The following is a 22511-nucleotide window of genomic DNA, read 5'->3' as shown; positions in this document are numbered from 1 at the left end:
AGGGGGTCTAGATTCATTAGATGCAACATATCGCCAACAGATAAAGATCGATAGTGTCATACAGTTGCTATAGAATAGCAATTGCTCATACAATAGCAGCAAGTCGCGAAATTCTTTCTACTTGCGCAATATATTCAACATAGTGTGGGTCCCACACTGCGGAAGCGTACTCAGGGACATAGCGAACTGCAGTGCGGCATGCCTCCAATTTCTTACTTGAAATAGTTGACAAAATACGGGCGATTAACATTGGACGGGTTGATAGAGCAGTTTCACTGTCGCAATCTTTCGACGTACACGAAGGGGTCCTAGATTCATTAGATGCAACGTATCGCCAACAGATGAATATCGATAGTCTCATACAATTGCTATACATTAGCAATTGGTGATACAATAGCAGCCAGCCGTGAAATTCTTTCTAGTTGCGCAATATATTAAACATAGTGTGGGTCCCACACTCCGGAAGCGTACTCAGGGACTGGGCGAACTGCATTGCGGCATGCATACAATGTAATATTTGGAATACTTGATAAAGTACGGGTGATTACGATTAGACGGTTTGATGGAGCAGTTTTAGTGTCGCAATCTTTCAACGTACACGAAGGGGCTCTAGATTCATTAGATGCAACATATCGCCAACAGATGAAGATCGATAGTGTCATACAATTGCTATACAATAGCAATTCCTCATACAATAGCAGCAAGCCGCGAAATTCTTTCTACTTGTGCAATATATTCAACGTAGTGTGGGACCCACATTGCGGTAGAGTACTCAAGGACTGAGCAAACTGCAATGCGGCATGCCTCCAATGTAATACTTGGAATAGTTGACTAAGTACGGGCGATTAACATTAGACGGGTTGATAGAGCAGTTTCAGTATCGCAATCTTTCGATGTAAACGAAGGGGCTCTAGATTCATTAGATGCAACATATCGCCAACAGATGAAGATCGATAGTGTCATACAATTGCTATACAATAGCAATTCCTCATACAATAGCAGCAAGCCGCGAAATTCTTTCTACTTGTGCAATATATTCAACGTAGTGTGGGACCCACATTGCGGTAGAGTACTCAAGGACTGAGCAAACTGCAATGCGGCATGCCTCCAATGTAATACTTGGAATAGTTGACAAAATAGGGGCGATTAACATTAGACGGGTTGATTGAGCAGTTTTAGTGTCGCCATCTTTCGACGTGCACGAAGGGGCTCTAGATTCCTTAGATGCAACACATCGCCAACAGATGAAGATCGATAGTCTCATACAAATGCTATACAATAGCAATTGGTCATACAATAGCAGCCAGCCGTGAAATTCTTTCTAGTTGCGCAATATATTAAAAAAGTGTGGGTCCCACACTGGAGAAGCGTACTCATGGACTGAACGGACTGCAATGCGGCATGCCTCCAATTTAATACTTGGAATACTTGACAAGGTACGGGCGATTAACATTTGACGGGTTGATAGAGCAGTTTCAGTGTCGCAATCGTTCGACGTACACGAAGGGGCTCTCGATTCATTAGATGCAACATATCGCCAACAGATGAAGATCGATAGTCTCATACAATTGCTATACAATAGCAATTGGTCATACAATAGCAGCAAGCCGCGAAATTCTTTCTAGTTGCGCAATATATTAAAAAGTGTGGGTCCCACACTGGAGAAGCGTACTCATGGACTGAACGAACTGCAATGCGGCATGCCTCCAATGTAATACTTGGAATAGTTGACAAAGTACGGGCGATTACCATTAGACGGGTTGATAGAGCAGCTTTAGTGTCGCAATCTTTCGACGTACACGAAGGGGCTCTAGATTCATTAGCTGCAACATATCGCCAACAGATGAAGATCGATAGTCTCATACAATTGCGATACAAAAGCAATTGCTCATATATGGCAGCAAACCGCGAAATTCTTTCTACTTGCGTAATATGTTCAACATAGTGTGGTTCCCATACTCCGGAAGAATACACAGGGACTTAGCGAACTGCAATGCGGCATGCCGCCAATGTAATACTTGGAATAGTTGACAAAGTACGGGCGATTAACATTAGACGGGTTGATAGAGCAGTTTCAGCGTCGCAATGTTTCGACGTACACGAAGGTGCTCTGGATTCATTAGATGCAACGTATCGCCAACAGAAGAAGATCGATAGTCTCGTACAATTGCTATACAATAGAAATTGGTGATACAATAGCAGCCAGCCGTGAAATTCTTTCTAGTTGCGCAATATATTAAACATAGTGTGGGTCCCACACTCCGGAAGCGTACTCAGCGACTGGGCGAACTGCAATGCGGCATGCCTACAATGTAATACTTGGAATACTTGACAAAGCACGGGCGATTACGATTAGACGGGTTCATAGAGCAGTTTTAGTGTCGCAATCTTTCGACGTACACGAAGGGGCTCTAGATTCATTAGATGCAACATATCGCCAACAGATGAAGATCTATAGTGTCATACAATTGCTATACAATAGCAATTGCTCATACAATAGCAGCAAACCGCGAAATGCTTTCTACTTGCGCAATATATTCAACGTAGTGTGGGTCCCACACTCCGGAAGCGTGATCAGGGACTGGGCGAACTGCATTGCGGCATGCATACAATGTAATATTTGGAATACTTGATAAAGTACGGCTGATTACGATTAGACGGTTTGATAGAGCAGTTTAAGTGTCGCAATCTTTCGACGTACACGAAGGGGGTCTAGATTCATTAGATGCAACATATCGCCAACAGATGAACATCGATAGTGTCATACAGTTGCAATACAATAGCAATTGCTCATACAATAGCAGCAAGCCGCGAAATTCTTTCTACTTGCGCAATATATTCAACATAGTGTGGGTCCCACACTGCGGAAGCGTACTCAGGGACATAGCGAACTGCAGTGCGGCATGCCTCCAATTTATTACTTGAAATTGTTGACAAAGTACGGGCGATTAACATTAGACGGGTTGATAGAGTAGTTTCACTGTCGCAATCTTTCGACGTACACGAAGGGGTCCTAGATTCATTAGATGCAACGTATCGCCAACAGATGAATATCGATAGTCTCATACAATTGCTATACAATAGCAATTGGTCATACAGTAGCAGCCAGCCATTAAATTCTTTCTAGTTGCGCAATATATTAAACATAGTGTGGGTCCCACACTGCGGAACCGAACGCAGGGACTGAGCGAACTACAATGCGGCATGCCTTCAATGTAATACTTGGAATAGTTGACTAAGTACGGGCGATTAACATTAGACGGGTTGATAGAGCAGTTTCAGTATCGCAATCTTTCGATGTAAATGAAGGGGCTCTAGATTCATTAGATGCAACATATCGCCAACAGATGAAGATCGATAGTCTCATACAATTGCTATACACTAGCAATTTCTCATACAATAGCAGCAAGCCGCGAAATTCTTTCTACTTGCGCAATATATTTATCCTAGTGTGGGTCCCACAATGCGGAAGCGTACTCAGGGACTGGGCGAACTGCAATGCGGCATGCCTCCAGTGTAATACTTGGAATAGTTGACAAAGTACGGGCGATTAACATTATACGGGTTGATTGAGAAGTTTCAGTGTCGCAATCTTTCGACGTACACGAAGGGGCTCTAGATTCATTAGATGCAACATATCGCAAACAGATGAAGATCGATAGTGTCATACAATTGCTATACAATAGCAATTGCTCACACAATAGCAGCAAGCCGCGAAATTCTTTCTACTTGCGCAATATGTTCAACATAGTGTGGGTCCCACACTCCGAAAGCGTACTCAGGGACTTAGCGAACTGCAAAGCGGCATGCCGCCAATGTATTACTTGGAATAGTTGACAAAGTACGGTGATTAACATTTGACGGGTTGATAGAGCTGTTTCACTGTCGCAATCTTTCGACGTACACGAAGGTGCTCTGGATTCCTTAGATGCAACATATCGCCAACAGATGAAGATCGATAGTGCCATACAATTGCTATACAATAGCAATTGCTCATACAATAGCAGCAAGCCGCGAAATTTTTTCTAGTTGCGCAGTATAATAAAAAAAGTGTGGGTCCCATACTGGAGAAGCGTACTCATGGACTGAACGAACTGCAATGCGGCATGCCTCCAATGTAATACTTGGAATATTTGCCAAAGTACGGGCGATTACCATTAGACGGGTTGATAGAGCAGCTTTAGTGTCGCAATCTTTCGACGTACACGAAGGGGCTCTAGATTCATTAGCTGCAACATATCGCCAACAGATGAAGATCGATAGTCTCATACAATTGTGATACAAAAGCAATTGGTGATACAATAGCAGCCAGCCGTGAAGTTCTTTCTAGTTGCGCAATATATTAAACATAGTGTGGGTCTCACACTGCGGAAGCGTACTCAGGGACTGGGCGAACTGCATTGCGGCATGCCTCCCATGTAATACTTCGAATAGTTGACAAAGTACGGGGATTAACATTAGAAGGGTTGATAGAGCAGTTTCACTGTCGCAATCTTTAGACGTACACGAAGGGGCTCTAGATTCATTAGATGCAACATATCGCCAACAGATGAAGATCGATAGTCTCATACAATTGCTATACAATAGCAATTGCTCATACAATAGCAGCAAGCCGCGAAATTTTTACTACTTGCGCAATATATTCAACGTAGTCTGGGTCCCACACTCCGGAAGCGTACTCAGGGAATGAGCGAACTGCAATGCGGCATGCCTCCAATGTTATGCTTGGAATAGTTGACAAAGTACGGGCGATTAACATTAGACGGGTTGATAGAGCAGTTTTAGTGTCGCAATCTTTCGACGTACACAAAGGGGCCCTAGATTCATTAGATGCAACATATCGCCAACAGATGAAGATCGATAGTCTCATACAAATCTATACAATAGCAATTGCTCATACAATAGCAGCAAGCCGCGAAATTCTTTCTACTTGCGCAATATGTTCAACATAGTGTGGGTCCCACACTCCGAAAGCGTACTCAGGGACTTAGCGAACTGCAATGCGGCATGCCGCCAATGTATTACTTGGAATAGTTGACAAAGTACGGTGATTAACATTTGACGGGTTGATAGAGCTGTTTCACTGTCGCAATCTTTCGACGTACACGAAGGTGCTCTGGATTCCTTAGATGCAACATATCGCCAACAGATGAAGATCGATAGTCTCATACACATGCTATACAATAGCAATTGGTGATACAATAGCAGCCAGCCGTGAAATTCTTTCCAGTTGCGCAATATATTAAACATAGTGTGGGTCCCACACTCCGGAAGCGTACTCAGGGACTGGGCGAACTGCAATGCGGCATGCCTACAATGTAATACTTGGAATACTTGACAAAGTACGGGCGATTACGATTAGACGGGTTCATAGAGCAGTTTTAGTGTCGCAATCTTTCGACGTACACGAAGGGGCTCTAGATTCGTTAGATGCAACATATCGCCAACAGATGAAGATCTATAGTGTCATACAATTGCTATACAATAGCAATTGCTCACACAATAGCAGCAACCCGCGAAATTCTTTCTACTTGCGCAATATTTTCAACATAGTGTGGGTCCCACAATGAGGAAGCGTACTCAGGGACTGGGCGAACTGCAATGCGGCATGCCTCCAATGTAATACTTGGAATAGTTGATAAAGTACGGGCGAATAATATTAAACGGGTTGATAGAGCAGTTTTAGTGTCGCAGTCTTTCGACGTACACAAAGGGGCCCTAGATTCATTAGATGCAACATATCGCCAACAGATGAAGATCGATAGTCTCATACAATTGCTATACAATAGCAATTGGTCATACATTAGCATCAAGCCACGAAATTCGATCTATTTGCGCAATATATTCAACATAGTCTGGTTCCCACTCTGCGGTAGCTTACTCAGGGAATGAGCGAACTGCAATGCGGCATGCCTCCAATGTTATGCTTGGAATAGTTGACAAAGTACGGGCGATTAACATTAGACGGGTTGATAGAGCAGTTTTAGTGTCGCAATCTTTCGACGTACACAAAGGGGCCCTAGATTCATTAGATGCAACATATCGCCAACAGATGAAGATCGATAGTCTCATACAAATCTATACAATAGCAATTGCTCATACAATAGCAGCAAGCCGCGAAATTCTTTCTACTTGCGCAATATATTCAACGTAGTGTGGTTCCCATACTCCGGAAGAATACACAGGGACTTAGCGAACTGCAATGCGGCATGCCGCCAATGTAATACTTGGAATGGTTGACAAAGTACGGGCGATTAACATTAGACGGGTTGATAGAGCAGTTTCAGCGTTGCAATCTTTCGACGTACACGAAGGTGCTCTAGATTCATTAGATGCAACGTATCGCCAACAGATGAAGATCGATAGTCTCATACAATTGCTATACAATAGCAATTGGTGATACAATAGCAGCCAGCCGTGAAATTCTTTCTAGTTGCGCAATATATTAAACATAGTGTGGGTCCCACACTCCGGAAGCGTACTCAGGGACTGGGCGAACTGCAATGCGGCATGCCTACAATGTAATACTTGGAATACTTGACAAAGTACGGGCGATTACGATTAGACGGGTTCATAGAGCAGTTTTAGTGTCGCAATCTTTCGACGTACACGAAGGGGCTCTAGATTCGTTAGATGCAACATATCGCCAACAGATGAAGATCTATAGTCTCTTACAATTTCTATACAATAGCAATTGTTCAAAAAATAGCAGCAAGCCGCGAAATTCTTTCTACTTGCGCAATATTTTCAACGTAGTGTGGGTCCCACACTGCGGAAGCGTACTCAGGGACATAGCGAACTGCAGTGCGGCATGCCTCCAATTTATTACTTGAAATAGTTGACAAAGTACGGGCGATTAACATTAGACGGGTTGATAGCGCAGTTTCACTGTCGCAATCTTTCGACGTACACGATGGGGTCCTAGATTCATTAGATGCAACGTATCGCCAACAGATGAAGATCGATAGTCTCATACAATTGCTATACAATAGCAACTGGTGATACAATAGCAGCCAGCCGTGAAATTATTTCTAGTTGCGCAATATATTAAACATAGTGTGGGGCCCACACTCCGGAAACGTACTCAGGGACTGGGCGAACTGCAATGCGGCATGCATACAATGTAATATTTGGAATACTTGATAAAGTACGGGTGATTACGATTAGACGGTTTGATAGAGCAGTTTTAGTGTCGCAAACTTTCGACGTACACGAAGGGGCTCTAGATTCATTAGATGCAACATATCGCCAACAGATGAAGATCGATAGTGCCATACAATTGCTATACAATAGCAATTGCTCATACAATAGCAGCAAGCCGCGAAATTCTTTCTACTTGTGCAATATATTCAACGTAGTGTGGGTCCCACATTGCGGTAGAGTACTCAAGGACTGAGCAAACTGCAATGCGGCATGCCTCCAATGTAATACTTGGAATAGTTGACAAAATAAGGGCGATTAACATTAGACGGGTTGATTGAGCAGTTTTAGTGTCGCCATCTTTCGACGTACACGAAGGGGCTCTAGATTCATTAGATGCAACATATCGCCAACAGATGAAGATCGATAGTCTCATACAAATGCTATACAACAGCAGTTGGTCATACAATAGCAGCCAGCCGTGAAATTCTTTCTATTTGCGCAATATACTAAAAAAGTGTGGGTCCCACACTGGAGAAGCGTACTCATGAACTGAACGAACTGCAATGCGGCATGCCTCCAATTTAATACTTGGAATACTTGACAAGGTACGGGCGATTAACATTAGACGGGTTGATAGAGCAGTTTCAATGTCGCAATCTTTCGACATTCACGAAGGGGCTCTAGATTCATTAGCTGCAACATATCGCCAACAGATGAAGATCGATAGACTCATACAATTGCTATACAATATTAATTGGTCATACAATAGCAGCAAGCCGCGAAATTCTTCCTACTTGCGCAATATATTCAACCTGGTGTGGGTCCCACCCTGCGGAAACATACTCAGGGACTGGGCGAACTGCAATGCGGCATGCCTCCAATGTAATACTTGGAATAGTTGACAAAGTACGGGCGATTAACATTAGACGGGTTGATAGAGCAGTTTCAGTGTCGCAATCTTTCGACGTACACGAAGGGGCTCTAGATTCATTAGATGCAACATATCGCCAACAGATGAAGATCGATAGTCTCATACAATTGCTATACAATAGCAATTGCTCATACAATAGCAGCAAGCCGCGAAATTTTTCCTACTTGCGCAATATATTCAACCGAGTGTGGGTCCCACACTGAGGAAGCGTACTCAGGGACTGGGCGAACTGCAATGCGGCATGCCTCCAATGTAATACTTGGAATAGTTGATAAAGTACGGGCGAATAATATTAAACGGGTTGATAGAGCAGTTTTAGTGTCGCAGTCTTTTGACGTACACAAAGGGGTCCTAGATTCATTAGATGCAACATATCGCCAACAGATGAAGATCGATAGTCTCATACAATTGCTATACAATAGCAATTGGTCATACATTAGCATCAAGCCACGAAATTCGATCTATTTGCGCAATATATTCAACATAATGTGGTTCCCACTCTGCGGTAGCGTACTCAGGGAATGAGCGAACTGCAATGCGGCATGCCTCCAATGTTATGCTTGGAATAGTTGACAAAGTACGGGCGATTAACATTAGACGGGTTGATAGAGCAGTTTTAGTGTCGCAATCTTTCGACGTACACAAAGGGGCCCTAGATTCATTAGATGCAACATATCGCCAACAGATGAAGATCGATAGTCTCATACAAATCTATACAATAGCAATTGCTCATACAATAGCAGCAAGCCGCGAAATTCTTTCTACTTGCGCAATATGTTCAACATAGTGTGGGTCCCACACTCCGAAAGCGTACTCAGGGACTTAGCGAACTGCAATGCGGCATGCCGCCAATGTAATACTTGGAATAGTTGACAAAGTACGGGCGATTAACATTTGACGGGTTGATAGAGCAGTTTCACTGTCGCAATCTTTCGACGTACACGAAGGTGCTCTAGATTCCTTAGATGCAACATATCGCCAACAGATGAAGATCGATAGTCTCATACAAATGCTACACAATAGCAATTGGTCATACAATAGCAGCCAGCCGTGAAATTCTTTCTAGTTGCGCAATATATTAAAAATAGTGTGGGTCCCACACTGCAGAAGCGTACTCATGGACTGAACGAACTGCAATGCGGCATGCCTCAAATTTAATACTTGGAATACTTGACAAAGTACGGGCGATTAACCTTAGACGGGTTGATAGAGCAGTTTTAGTGTCGCAATCTTTCGACTTGCACGAAGGGGCTCTAGATTCATTAGATGCAACATATCGCCAACAGATGAAGATCGATAGTCTCATACAATTTCTATACAATCGCAATTGTTCACAAAATAGCAGCAAGCCGCGAAATTCTTTTTACTTGCGCAATATACTTAACATAGTGTGGGTCCCACACTGCGGAAGCGTACTCAGGGACATAGCGAACTGCAGTGCGGCATGGCTCCAATTTCATACTTGAAATAGTTGACAAAGTACGGGCGATTAACATTAGACGGGTTGATAGAGCAGTTTCACTGTCGCAATCTTTCGACGTACACGAAGGGGTCCTAGATTCATTAGATGCAACATATCGCCAACAGATGAAGATCGATAGTCTCATACAATTGCTATACAATAGCAATTGCTCATACAATAGCAGCAAACCGCGAAATGCTTTCTACTTGCGCAATATATTCAACGTAGTGTGGTTCCCATACTCCGGAAGAATACACAGGGACTTAGCGAACTGCAATGCGGCATGCCGCCAATGTAATACTTGGAATGGTTGACAAAGTACGGGCGATTAACATTAGACGGGTTGATAGAGCAGTTTCAGCGTTGCAATCTTTCGACGTACACGAAGGGGCTCTAGATTCATTAGATGCAACATATCGCCAACAGATGAAGATGGATCGTCTCATACAATTGCTATACAATAGCAATTGCTCATAGAGTAGCAGCCAGCCATGAAATTCTTTCTAGTTGCGCAATATATTAAACATAGTGTGGGTCCCACACTGCGGAACCGAACTCAGGGACTGAGCGAACTACAATGCGGCATGCCTTCAATGTAATACTTGGAATAGTTGAATAAGTACGGGCGATTAACATTAGACGGGTTGATAGAGCAGCTTTAGTGTCGCAATCTTTCGACGTACACGAAGGGGCTCTAGATTCATTAGATGCAACATATCGCCAACAGATGAAGATCGATAGTCTCATACAATTGCTATACAATAGCAATTGGTCTTACAATAGCAGCAAGCCGCGAAATTCTTCCTACTTGCGCAATATATTCAACCTGGTGTGGGTCCCACATTGCGGAAGCGTACTCAGGGATTGGGCGAACTGCAATGCGGCATGCCTCCAATGTAATACTTGGAATAGTTGACAAAGTACGGGCGATTACCATTAGACGGGTTGATAGAGCAGCTTTAGTGTCGCAATCTTTCGACGTACACGAAGGGGCTCTAGATTCATTAGCTGCAACATATCGCCAACAGAGGAAATCGATAGTCTCATACAGTTGCTATACAAAAGCAATTGCTCATATATGGCAGCAAACCCCGAAATTCTTTTTACTTGCGTAATATGTTCAACATAGTGTGGTTCCCATACTCCGGAAGAATACACAGGGACTTAGCGAACTGCAATGCGGCATGCCGCCAATGTAATACTTGGAATAGTTGACAAAGTACGGGCGATTAACATTAGACGGGTTGATAGAGCAGTTTCAGCGTCGCAATCTTTCGACGTACACGAAGGTGCTCTAGATTCATTAGATGCAACGTATCGCCAACAGATGAAGATCGATAGTCTCATACAATTGCTATACAATAGCAATTGGTGATACAATAGCAGCCAGCCGTGAAATTCTTTCTAGTTGCGGAATATATTAAACTTAGTGTGGGTCCCACACTCCGGAAGCGTACTCAGGGACTGGGCGAACTGCAATGCGGCATGCCTACAATGTAATACTTGGAATACTTGACAAAGTACGGGCGATTACGATTAGACGGGTTCATAGAGCAGTTTTAGTGTCGCAATCTTTCGACGTACACGAAGGGGCTCTAGATTCATTAGATGCAACATATCGCCAACAGATGAAGATCTATAGTGTCATACAATTGCTATACAATAGCAATTGCTCATACAATAGCAGCAAACCGCGAAATGCTTTCTACTTGCGCAATATATTCAACGTAGTGTGGGTCCCACACTCCGGAAGCGTACTCAGGGACATGGCGAACTGCAGTGCGGCATGCCTCCAATTTATTACTTGAAATAGTTGACAAAGTACGGGCGATTAATATTAGACGGGTTGATAGAGCAGTTTCAATGTCGCAATCTTTCGACGTTCACAAAGGGGCTCTAGATTCATTAGCTGCAACATATCGCCAACAGATGAAGATCGATAGACTCATACAATTGCTATACAATAGCAATTGGTCATACAATAGCAGCAAGCCGCGAAATTCTTCCTACTTGCGTAATATATTCAACCTGGTGTGGGTCCCACCCTGCGGAAACATACTCAGGGACTGGGCGTACTGCAATGAGGCATGCCGCCAAAGTAATACTTGGAATAGTTGACAAAGTACGGGCGATTGACATTAGACGGGTTGATAGAGCAGTTTCAGCGTCGCAATCTTTCGACGTACACGAAGGTGCTGTAGATTCATTAGATGCAACGTATCGCCAACAGATGAAGATCGATAGTCTCATACAATTGCTATACAATAGCAATTGGTGATACAATAGCAGCCAGCCGTGAAGTTCTTTCTAGTTGCGCAATATATTAAACATAGTGTGGGTCCCACACTGCGGAAGCGTACTCAGGGACTGGGCGAACTGCATTGCGGCATGACTCCCATGTAATACTTCGAATAGTTGACAAAGTACGGGGATTAACATTAGAAGGGTTGATAGAGCAGTTTCACTGTCGCAATCTTTCGACGTACACGAAGGGGCTCTAGATTCGTTAGATGCAACATATCGCCAACAGATGAAGATGGATCGTCTCATACAATTGCTATACAATAGCAATTGGTCATACAGTAGCAGCCAGCCATGAAATTCTTTCTACTTGCGCAATATATTCAACGTAGTGTGGGTGCCAGACTGCGGAAGCGTACACAGGGACGGAGCGAACTGCAATGCGGCATGTCTACAACGTAATACATGGAATAGTTGACAAAGTACGGGCGATTAACATTAGAAGGGTTGATAGAGCAGTTTCACTGTCGCAATCTTTCGACGTACACGAAGGGGCTCTAGATTCGTTAGATGCAACATATCGCCAACAGATGAAGATGGATCGTCTCATACAATTGCTATACAATAGCAATTGGTCATACAGTAGCAGCCAGCCATGAAATTCTTTCTAGTTGCGCAATATATTAAACATAGTGTGGGTCCCACATTGCGGAACCGAACTCAGGGACTGAGCGAACTACAATGCGGCATGCCTTCAATGTAATACTTGGAATAGTTGACAATGTACGGGCGATTAACATTAGACGGGTTGATAGAGCAGTTTCAGTGTCGCAATCTTTCGACGTGCACGAAGGGGCTCTAGATTCATTAGATGCAACATATCGCCAACAGATGAAGATCGATAGTCTCATACAATTGCTATACAATAGCAATTTGTGATACAATAGAAGCCAGCCGTGAAATTCTTTCTAGTTGCGCAATATATTAAACATAGTGTGGGTCCCACACTCCGGAAGCGTACTCAGGGACTGGGCGAACTGCAATGCGGCATGCATACAATGTAATATTTGGAATACTTGATAAAGTATGGGTGATTACGATTAGACGGTTTGATAGAGCAGTTTTAGTGTCGCAATCTTTCGACGTACACGAAGGGGCTCTAGATTCATTAGATGCAACATATCGCCAACAGATGAAGATCGATAGTGCCATACAATTGCTATACAATAGCAATTGCTCATACAATAGCAGCAAGCCGCGAAATTCTTTCTACTTTTATTTATTTATTTATTGGAAATACCTGCAGCGCCGGAAGGCATTATTGCAGGGGGGATGAGGATACATAACAGAAGAATAGGCCAGAAAAAAAAAGCAATACAACAAGGCATGACACAGCAAGTACAAAATGAATGAAGTATGAAACCACAAAAAGACATGACGAAAAAAAAGCCAACTAACGAAATGATGCTGGACCAACAAGAACGAAGACCGCGTGATTAAAAAAGCCAAAAGAAAGCCAACTGCGCACTCATACATCCGACAGTAACGCGCGGAACATAGACTCGGAACGGCACTCAACAATTTCATGGGGCAGGCGATTCCAGTCATGAATGCTAGATGGGAAAAATGCGTTTTGATAAGTGTTAGTTTTGCATTTAATTTCTCTAATCTTCCACCCATGGTCAAGTCTGTTCGACCTGAAATGCGGTGGAAGCAAATAATTTTCTTTATCTATTTTTATTTTTCGGTGAAAGATTCTGTACAGCATTTCTAACCGGGAGTTGGTACGGCGTTTCCGTAACAGCTCCCATCCCAGCGTTAGTTTAATGTTAGTAACACTGCTGTTAAAATCATAATTACTTGAGACAAACCGAGCGGCAAAGTTCTGAATACGCTCAAGCATGTCTGTTAAATTTAAAGTAGGGGGGTGCCAAACAACACAAGCATACTCCAATATTGGCCGAATATAGGTGAAATATAGAAGCTCTTTAACTTTTAGTGGTGCCATTTTAAAATTTCTTCTTAGAAAATTTAGCATGCCATAAGCTTTAGCAGAAACGTGCTCGACGTGCTCATTCCAGGTGAGATTAGACGAAAAGTAAACGCCGAGGTATTTATAGTGAGTAACTCTAGAAAGTCGGGTAGAATCTAGTTTGTATTCAGCCAAGAAAGGGTGATGCTTGCGCGTGAAAGAAATAAACTGACATTTTATTGGGTTCAGAAACATCTGCCACTTCAAACACCATTGCTGTATGCGGTCCAAGTTGCACTGCAAATGACAAGAATCTGAAGAACTGTTAATAACATGGTAGATAACACAATCGTCAGCATATAAACGTATTTTACAGGTCATATATTTAGAAATGTCATTAATATAAACTAGAAACAGCAGAGGTCCTAAAACAGACCCCTGCGGTACCCCCGAAGATACAGGAACATAATCAGACTGGGACCCATTAATCAATACACGTTGTTTGCGTCCCTGCAGGTAACATTGAAGCCAGTTTAGAAGGGAAGTTGAAATCTTGATGAAAGATAATTTATACAGTAGCAAATCATGAGGTACCAAATCAAACGCTTTCTTGAAATCTAAAAAAATGCAATCCGTTTGTAGACCCTTGTCAAGTGATGAAAAAATATCATGGCTAAATTCTAAGAGCTGCGTCGTACACGAGTAACCTGATCTGAAACCATGCTGAGCTTGAGTGAAAAATTCATTTTGTTCCAAATGCTTCATCAACGCGCTATATATTATGTGTTCAAGCGTTTTGCAACTAATACTTGTAAGCGAAATCGGCCTGTAATTAGCAACTATGTTTTTAGGACCACCCTTATGAATGGGCACCACGTTAGCGTTTTTCCATTGCTGGGGTATTATTCCTGTATCTAACGATTTCGAGTATAGAATAACTAAGTAATGAGCAATGATTTCAGCACAGACCTTCAAGACATTACCGGGAACATCTTCGGGCCCGCTTGCCGAAGACACCTTTATGTTATTCAGCAGGTTTAACACACCGTTGTATGTAATTGTTAGCTCAGGCATTGTCTCTTGCACATGGGCATCCATGACTGGCATCTCATGATGCGAGTTCGCTGCGAAAACAGACTTAAAATAATCATTGAAACAGCATGCCTTATCAAAATCATCAGTTATAAGTTCAGCGCCGTTATTCAGTGCCGGAATACCGACTGATTCACGGCCATTAACTTGTGCAATATATCCCCTTCAGCGGCGGTGTGTACAATTGTACACTTCAAATTTGGCGCCACTTTGCGCTCCCGCCCTTGCTTCAAACGGGCCGACACCCCACGTGAGCATTGATGAATGCCTTATAAGTGAACAACTAGTGAAACCTAGTTTCACCTAGTTCAGACGGCATGGCTCATGACTTTGAGCTCTATCAAGGGAAAGGCACTGGCGTAAGCAACGACCATTCACATTTGGGCCTTGGTGGTTCGGTTGTGATGCGGCTTATGGAAGCGCTCCCGCATGGTCTCAACATGAGATGCTACATGGACAATTATTTTTCTTCCGTGCCGCTCTTCCGAGAGCTGAAATTGCTGGGAATTTTAGCGTCTGGCACGATTAGGGCCAACAGAATTCTAGGCTGTGAACTGAAAAGCGAAAAAGAGCTGAAGAAGGGAGGGCGCGGAAGCTACGACTTCAAGATTGTTGAAGAGGAACACATGGTCATTGTTCGCTGGCACGACAATGGTCCAGTCAAAATGATCTCTACAGTTGTAGGACTAGGCAGTATCACTAAGGTGAAGAGATGGAGTAAAGCAGCAAAGGAGCATGTCGACATCAACTGCCCGCAGGTAATCGCCGAGTACAATCGATTTACGGGTGGCGTTGACAAGTTGGATTTTTTGACGTCGCTCTATCCCCTTCATACAAAGACGAAGAAATGGCCAGTAAGGGTAATCTACCACTTCATTTCCTCTGCAGTTTAAGACAGCTGGCTTGAGTACATTCGCGATGCTAATGCAGAAGAACTGCGAAAAAAGGATGTGAAGGACGTTATGGCCTTTCAGTCCGACATTGCAAGGAGCTTGATTGCAAGCAACAGGACTGCACCAAACAAGAGGGGAAGACCGAGCACCAGCTCTGCAAAGCCTGCCCGAAACTCACATATCGGAATGCCCATGCCGACAAACTCTACAAGGTTTGACGGAAACAGTCACTGGCCCATTCACATGAATGCCAACTTCCTGCAAAGGTGCCGAAACACAGGCTGTGTTTCGAAGTCTTGAGTTTGCTGTCGCAAATGCGCAGTTTTCCTCTGCCTAAGTGCCGCAAGGGATTGTTACTATGAATTTCATGCCAAAAAGTAGAAGGAATCGAAGTGGGCAAGCTGAGAAGCATTGAAAATTCATTCGGAAGTACTTGTGAAGAGTCACAGCACCTGGAAATAGTTCTGCCTATGTGAGTGGTTGTCCACATACTTTACGGCCTAGAGGCGCCATGTGTACAAATGTCCACATCACAAAAAATTTCTGTTGACTTAATAAACATGTTTTTCTTCATACCACTCAGTTTGGGTAGCTGTTTAGAGGCAATATTTGAAGGAATCACAATTTTTCTTCTTCTTGTCTTAATTCGCGCCTGAAGGGGATATTCAACGTAGTGTGGGTCCCACATTGCGGTAGAGTACTCAAGGACTGAGCAAATTGCAATGCGGCATGCCTCCAATGTAATACTTGGAATAGTTGACAAAATAGGGGCGATTAACATTAGACGGGTTGATTGAGCAGTTTTAGTGTCGAAATCTTTTGACGTATACGAAGGGGCTCTAGATTCATTAGATGCAACATATCGCCAACAGATGAAGATCGATAGTCTCATACAAATGCTATACAACAGCAGTTGGTCATACAATAGCAGCCAGCCGTGAAATTCTTTCTAGTTGCGCAATATATTAAAAAAGTGTGGGTCCCAAACTGGAGAAGCGTACTCATGGACTGAACGAACTGCAATGCGGCATGCCTCCAATTTAATACTTGGAATACTTGACAAGGTATGGGCGATTAACATTAGAGGGGTTGATAGAGCAGTTTCAATGTCGCAATCTTTCGACGTTCACGAAGGGGCTCTAGATTCATTAGCTGCAACATATCGCCAACAGATGAAGATCGATAGACTCATACAATTGCTATACAATAGCAATTGGTCATACAATAGCAGCAAGCCGCGAAATTCTTCCTACTTGCGCAATATATTCAACCTGGTGTGGGTCCCACCCTGCGGAAACATACTCAGGGACTGGGCGAACTGCAATGCGGCAGGCCTCCAATGTAATACTTGGAATAGTTGACAAAGTACGGGCGATTAACATTGGACGGGTTGATAGAGCAGTTTCAGTGTCGCAATCTTTCGACGTACACGAAGGGGCTCTAGATTCATTAGATGCAACATATCGCCAACAGATGAAGATCGATAGTCTCATACAATTGCTATACAATAGCAATTGGTGATACAATAGCAGCCAGCCGTGAAGTTCTTTCTAGTTGCGCAATATATTAAACATAGTGTGGGTCCCACACTGCGGAAGCGTACTCAGGGACTGGGCGAACTGCATTGCGGCATGACTCCCATGTAATACTTCGAATAGTTGACAAAGTAAGGGGATTAACATTAGAAGGGTTGATAGAGCAGTTTCACTGTCGCAATCTTTCGACGTACACGAAGGGGCTCTAGATTCATTAGATGCAACATATCGCCAACAGATGAAGATGGATCGTCTCATACAATTGCTATACAATAGCAATTGGTCCTACAGTAGCAGCCAGCCATGAAATTCTTTCTAGTTGCGCAATATATTAAACATAGTGTGGGTCCCACACTGCGGAACCGAACTCAGGGACTGAGCGAAATACAATGCGGCATGCCTTCAATGTAATGCTTGGAATAGTTGACTAAGTACGGGCGATTAACATTAGACGGGTTGATAGAGCAGTTTCAGTATCGCAATCTTTCGACGTAAACGAAGGGGCTCTAGATTCATTAGATGCAACATATCGCCAACAGATGAAGATCGATAGTGTCATACAGTTGCTATACAATAGCAATTGCTCATACAATAGCAGCAAGCCGCGAAATTCTTTCTACTTGCGCAATATATTCAACATAGTGTGGGTCCCACACTGCGGAAGCGTACTCAGGGACATAGCGAACTGCAGTGCGGCACGCCTCCAATTTATTACTTGAAATAGTTGACAAAGTACGGGCGATTAACATTAGACGGGTTGATAGAGCAGTTTCACTCTCGCAATCTTTCGACGTACACGAAGGGGTCCTAGATTCATTAGATGCAACGTATCACCAACAGATGAATATCGATAGTCTCATACAATTGCTATACAATAGCAATTGGTCATACAGTAGCAGCCAGCCATGAAATTCTTTCTAGTTGCGCAATATATTCAACCTAGTGTGCGTCCCACACTGCGGAAGCGTACTCAGGGATTGGGCGAACTGCAATGCGGCATGCCTCCAATGTAATACTTGGAATAGTTGACAAAGTACGGGCGATTAACATTAGACGGTTTGATAGAGCAGTTTCAGTGTCGCAATCTTTCGACGTACACGAAGGGGCGCTGGATTCATTAGATGCAACATATCGCCAACAGATGAAGATCGATAGTCTCTTACAATTTCTATACAATAGCAATTGTTCAAAAAATAGCAGCAAGCCGCGAAATTCTTTCTACTTGCGCAATATTTTCAACATAGTGTGGGTCCCACACTGCGGAAGCGTACTCAGGGACATAGCGAACTGCAGTGCGGCATGCCTCCAATTTATTACTCGAAATAGTTGACAAAGTACGGGCGATTAACATTAGACGGGTTGATAGAGCAGTTTCACTGTCGCAATCTTTCGACGTACACGAAGGGGTCCTAGATTCATTAGATGCAACGTGTCGCCAACAGATGAATATCGATAGTCTCATACAATTGCTATACAATAGCAATTGCTGATACAATTGCAGCCAGCCGTGAAATTCTTTCTAGTTGCGCAATATATTAAACATAGTGTGGGTCCCACACTCCGGAAGCGTACTCAGGGACTGGGCGAACTGCAATGCGGCATGCCTACAAGGTAATACTTGGAATACTTGACAAAGTACGGGCGATTACGATTAGACGGGTTCATAGAGCAGTTTTAGTGTCGCAATCTTTCGACGTACACGAAGGGGCTCTAGATTCATTAGATGCAACATATCGCCAACAGATGAAGATCGATAGTCTCATACAATTGCTATACAATAGCAATTGGTGATACAATTGCAGCCAGCCGTGAAATTCTTTCTAGTTGCGCAATATATTAAACATAGTGTGGGTCCCACACTCCGGAAGCGTACTCAGGGACTGGGCGAACTGCAATGCGGCATGCCTACAAGGTAATACTTGGAATACTTGACAAAGTACGGGCGATTACGATTAGACGGGTTCATAGAGCAGTTTTAGTGTCGCAATCTTTCGACGTACACGAAGGGGCTCTCGATTCATTAGATGCAACATATCGCCAACAGATGAAGATCGATAGTCTCATACAGATGCTATACAATAGCAATTGGTCATACAATAGCAGCCAGCCGTGAAATTCTTCCTACTTGCGCAATATATTCAACCTGGTGTGGGTCCCACACTGCGGAAACATACTCAGGGACTGGGCGAACTGCAATGCGGCATGCCTCCAATGTAATACTTGGAATAGTTGACAAAGTACGGGCGATTAACATTAGACGGGTTGATAGAGCAGCTTCAGTGTCGCAATCTTTCGACGTACACGAAGGGGCTCTAGATTCATTAGATGCAATATATCGCCAACAGATGAAGATCGATAGTCTCATACAATTGCTATACAATAGCAATAGCAATTTTTTTTTCGCTTCTACGTGCATGTTGTTCACTGTTAGCCGTGTTTGATCACTTCATATGGTAACCTTGTCTGGAGCCGATTGTACATATTTTGTCCTCAGGTAGGCAAATGAACCACTGTTCTACCAGATTTATCTTTGCATGTGTTCTTGCCGCATTTTGAAATTTCCTTGTGTTGTGTGATGTAGTTCTTGCCTCACTGTAACTGTTGTGTATGCCCACCTGCAAGGGCCCCGTAAAGGGGCCTGCAGTATTGAAAATAAATAAAAATAAATAAATAAATAAATAGCAGCAAGCCGCGAAATTTTTCCTACTTGCGCAATATATTCAACCGAGTGTGGGTCCCACACTGCGGAAGCGTACTCAGGGACTGGGCGAACTGCAATGCGGCATGCCTCCAATGTAATACTTGGAATAGTTGATAAAGTACGGGCGATTAACATTAAACGGGTTGATAGAGCAGTTTTAGTGTCGCAATCTATCGACGTACACAAAGGGGCCCTAGATTCATTAGATGCAACATATCGCCAACAGATGAAGATCGATAGTCTCATACAATTGCTATACAATAGCAATTGGTCATACATTAGCACCAAGCCGCGAAATTCGATCTATTTGTGCAATATATTCAACATAGTCTGGTTCCCACACTGCGGTAGCGTACTCAGGGACTGAGCGAACTGCAATGCGGCATGCCTCCAATGTTATACTTGGAATAGTTGACAAAGTACGGGCGATTACCATTAGACGGGTTGATAGAGCAGTTTTAGTGTCGCAATCTTTCGACGTACACAAAGGGGCCCTAGATTCATTAGATGCAACATATCGCCAACAGATGAAGATCGATAGTCTCATACAATTGCTATACAATAGCAATTGCTCATACAATAGCAGCAAGCCGCGAAATTCTTTCTACTTGCGCAATATGTTCAACATAGTGTGGGTCCCACACTCCGGAAGCGTACTCAGGGACTTAGCGAACTGCAATGCGGCATGCCGCCAATGTAATACTTGGAATAGTTGACAAAGTACGGGCGATTAACATTAGACGGGTTGATAGAGCAGTTTCAGCGTCGCAATCTTTCGACGTACACGAAGGTGCTCTAGATTCATTAGATGCAATGTATCGCCAACAGATGAAGATCGATAGTCTCATACAATTGCTATACAATAGCAATTGGTGATACAATAGCAGCCAGCCGTGAAATTCTTTCTAGTTGCGCAATATATTAAACATAGTGTGGGTCCCACACTCCGGAAGCGTACTCAGGGACTGGGCGAACTGCAATGCGGCATGCATACAATGTAATATTTGGAATACTTGATAAAGTACGGGTGATTACGATTAGACGGTTTGACAGAGCAGTTTTAGTGTCGCAATCTTTCGACGTACACGAAGGGGCTCTAGATTCATTAGATGCAACATATCGCCAACAGATGAAGATCGATAGTGCCATACAATTGCTATACAATAGCAATTGCTCATACAATAGCAGCAAGCCGCGAAATTCTTTCTACTTGTGCAATATATTCAACGTAGTGTGGGTCCCACATTGCGGTAGAGTACTCAAGGACTGAGCAAACTGCAATGCGGCATGCCTCCAATGTAATACTTGGAATAGTTGACAAAATAGGGGCGATTAACATTAGACGGGTTGATTGAGCAGTTTTAGTGTCGCCATCTTTCGACGTACACGAAGGGGCTCTAGATTCATTAGATGCAACATATCGCCAACAGATGTAGATCGATAGTCTCATACAAACGCTATACAATAGCAATTGGTCATACAATAGCAGCCAGCCGTGAAATTCTTTCTAGTTGCGCAATATATTAAAAAAGTGTGGGTCCCACACTGGAGAAGCGTACTCATAGACTGAACGAACTGCAATGCGGCATGCCTCCAGTTTAATACTTGGTATACTTGACAAGGTACGGGCGATTAACATTAGACGGGTTGATAGAGCAGTTTCAGTGTCGCAATCTTTCGACGTACACGAAGGGGCTCTAGATTCATTAGATGCAACATATCGCCAACAGATGAAGATCGATAGTCTCATACAGATGCTATACAATAGCAATTGGTCATACAATAGCAGCCAGCCGTGAAATTCTTTCTAGTTGCGCAATATATTAAAAAAGTGCGGGTCCCACACTGGAGAAGCGTACTCATCGACTGAACGAACTGCAATGCGGCATGCGTCCACTTTAATACTTGGAATACTTGACAAGGTACGGGCGATTACCATTAGACGGGTTGATAGAGCAGCTTTAGTGTCGCAATCTTTCGACGTACACGAAGGGGCTCTAGATTCATTAGCTGCAACATATCGCCAACAGATGAAGATCGATAGACTCATACAATTGCTATACAATAGCAATTGGTCATACAATAGCAGCAAGCCGCGAAATTCTTCCTACTTGCGCAATATATTCAATCTGGTGTGGGTCCCACACCATGGAAACATACTCAGGGACTGGGCGAACTGCAATGCGGCATGCCTCCAATGTAATACTTGGAATAGTTGACAAAATAGGGGCGATTAACATTAGACGGGTTGATTGAGCAGTTTTAGTGTCGCAATCTTTCGACGGACACGAGGGGGCTCTACATTCATTAGATGCAACATATCGCCAACAGATGAAGATCGATAGTCTCATACAGATGCTATACAATAGCAATTGGTGATACAATAGCAGCCAGCCGTGAAGTTCTTTCTAGTTGCGCAATATATTAAACATAGTGTGGGTCTCACACTGCGGAAGCGTACTCAGTGACTGGGCGAACTGCATTGCGGCATGCCTCCCATGTAATACTTCGAATAGTTGACAAAGTACGGGGATTAACATT

General features: G+C 43.3%; 1 pseudogene; it reads right to left on the bottom strand.

The window, feature by feature from the left end:
- Positions 1 to 14847, bottom strand: part of LOC144098183 (uncharacterized) — a 125718-nt pseudogene extending 110871 nt beyond the window's left edge.
- Between the last annotated feature and the right edge of the window lie 7664 nt (positions 14848 to 22511).

The sequence above is a fragment of the Amblyomma americanum genome, chromosome 7, assembly GCF_052857255.1.
Source record: "Amblyomma americanum isolate KBUSLIRL-KWMA chromosome 7, ASM5285725v1, whole genome shotgun sequence".
In the NCBI taxonomy this organism is placed as follows: Eukaryota; Metazoa; Arthropoda; class Arachnida; order Ixodida; family Ixodidae; genus Amblyomma; species Amblyomma americanum.
Note: the sequence above shows the minus strand (reverse complement) of the source record. Positions and strands in the feature narration are given on the sequence as shown.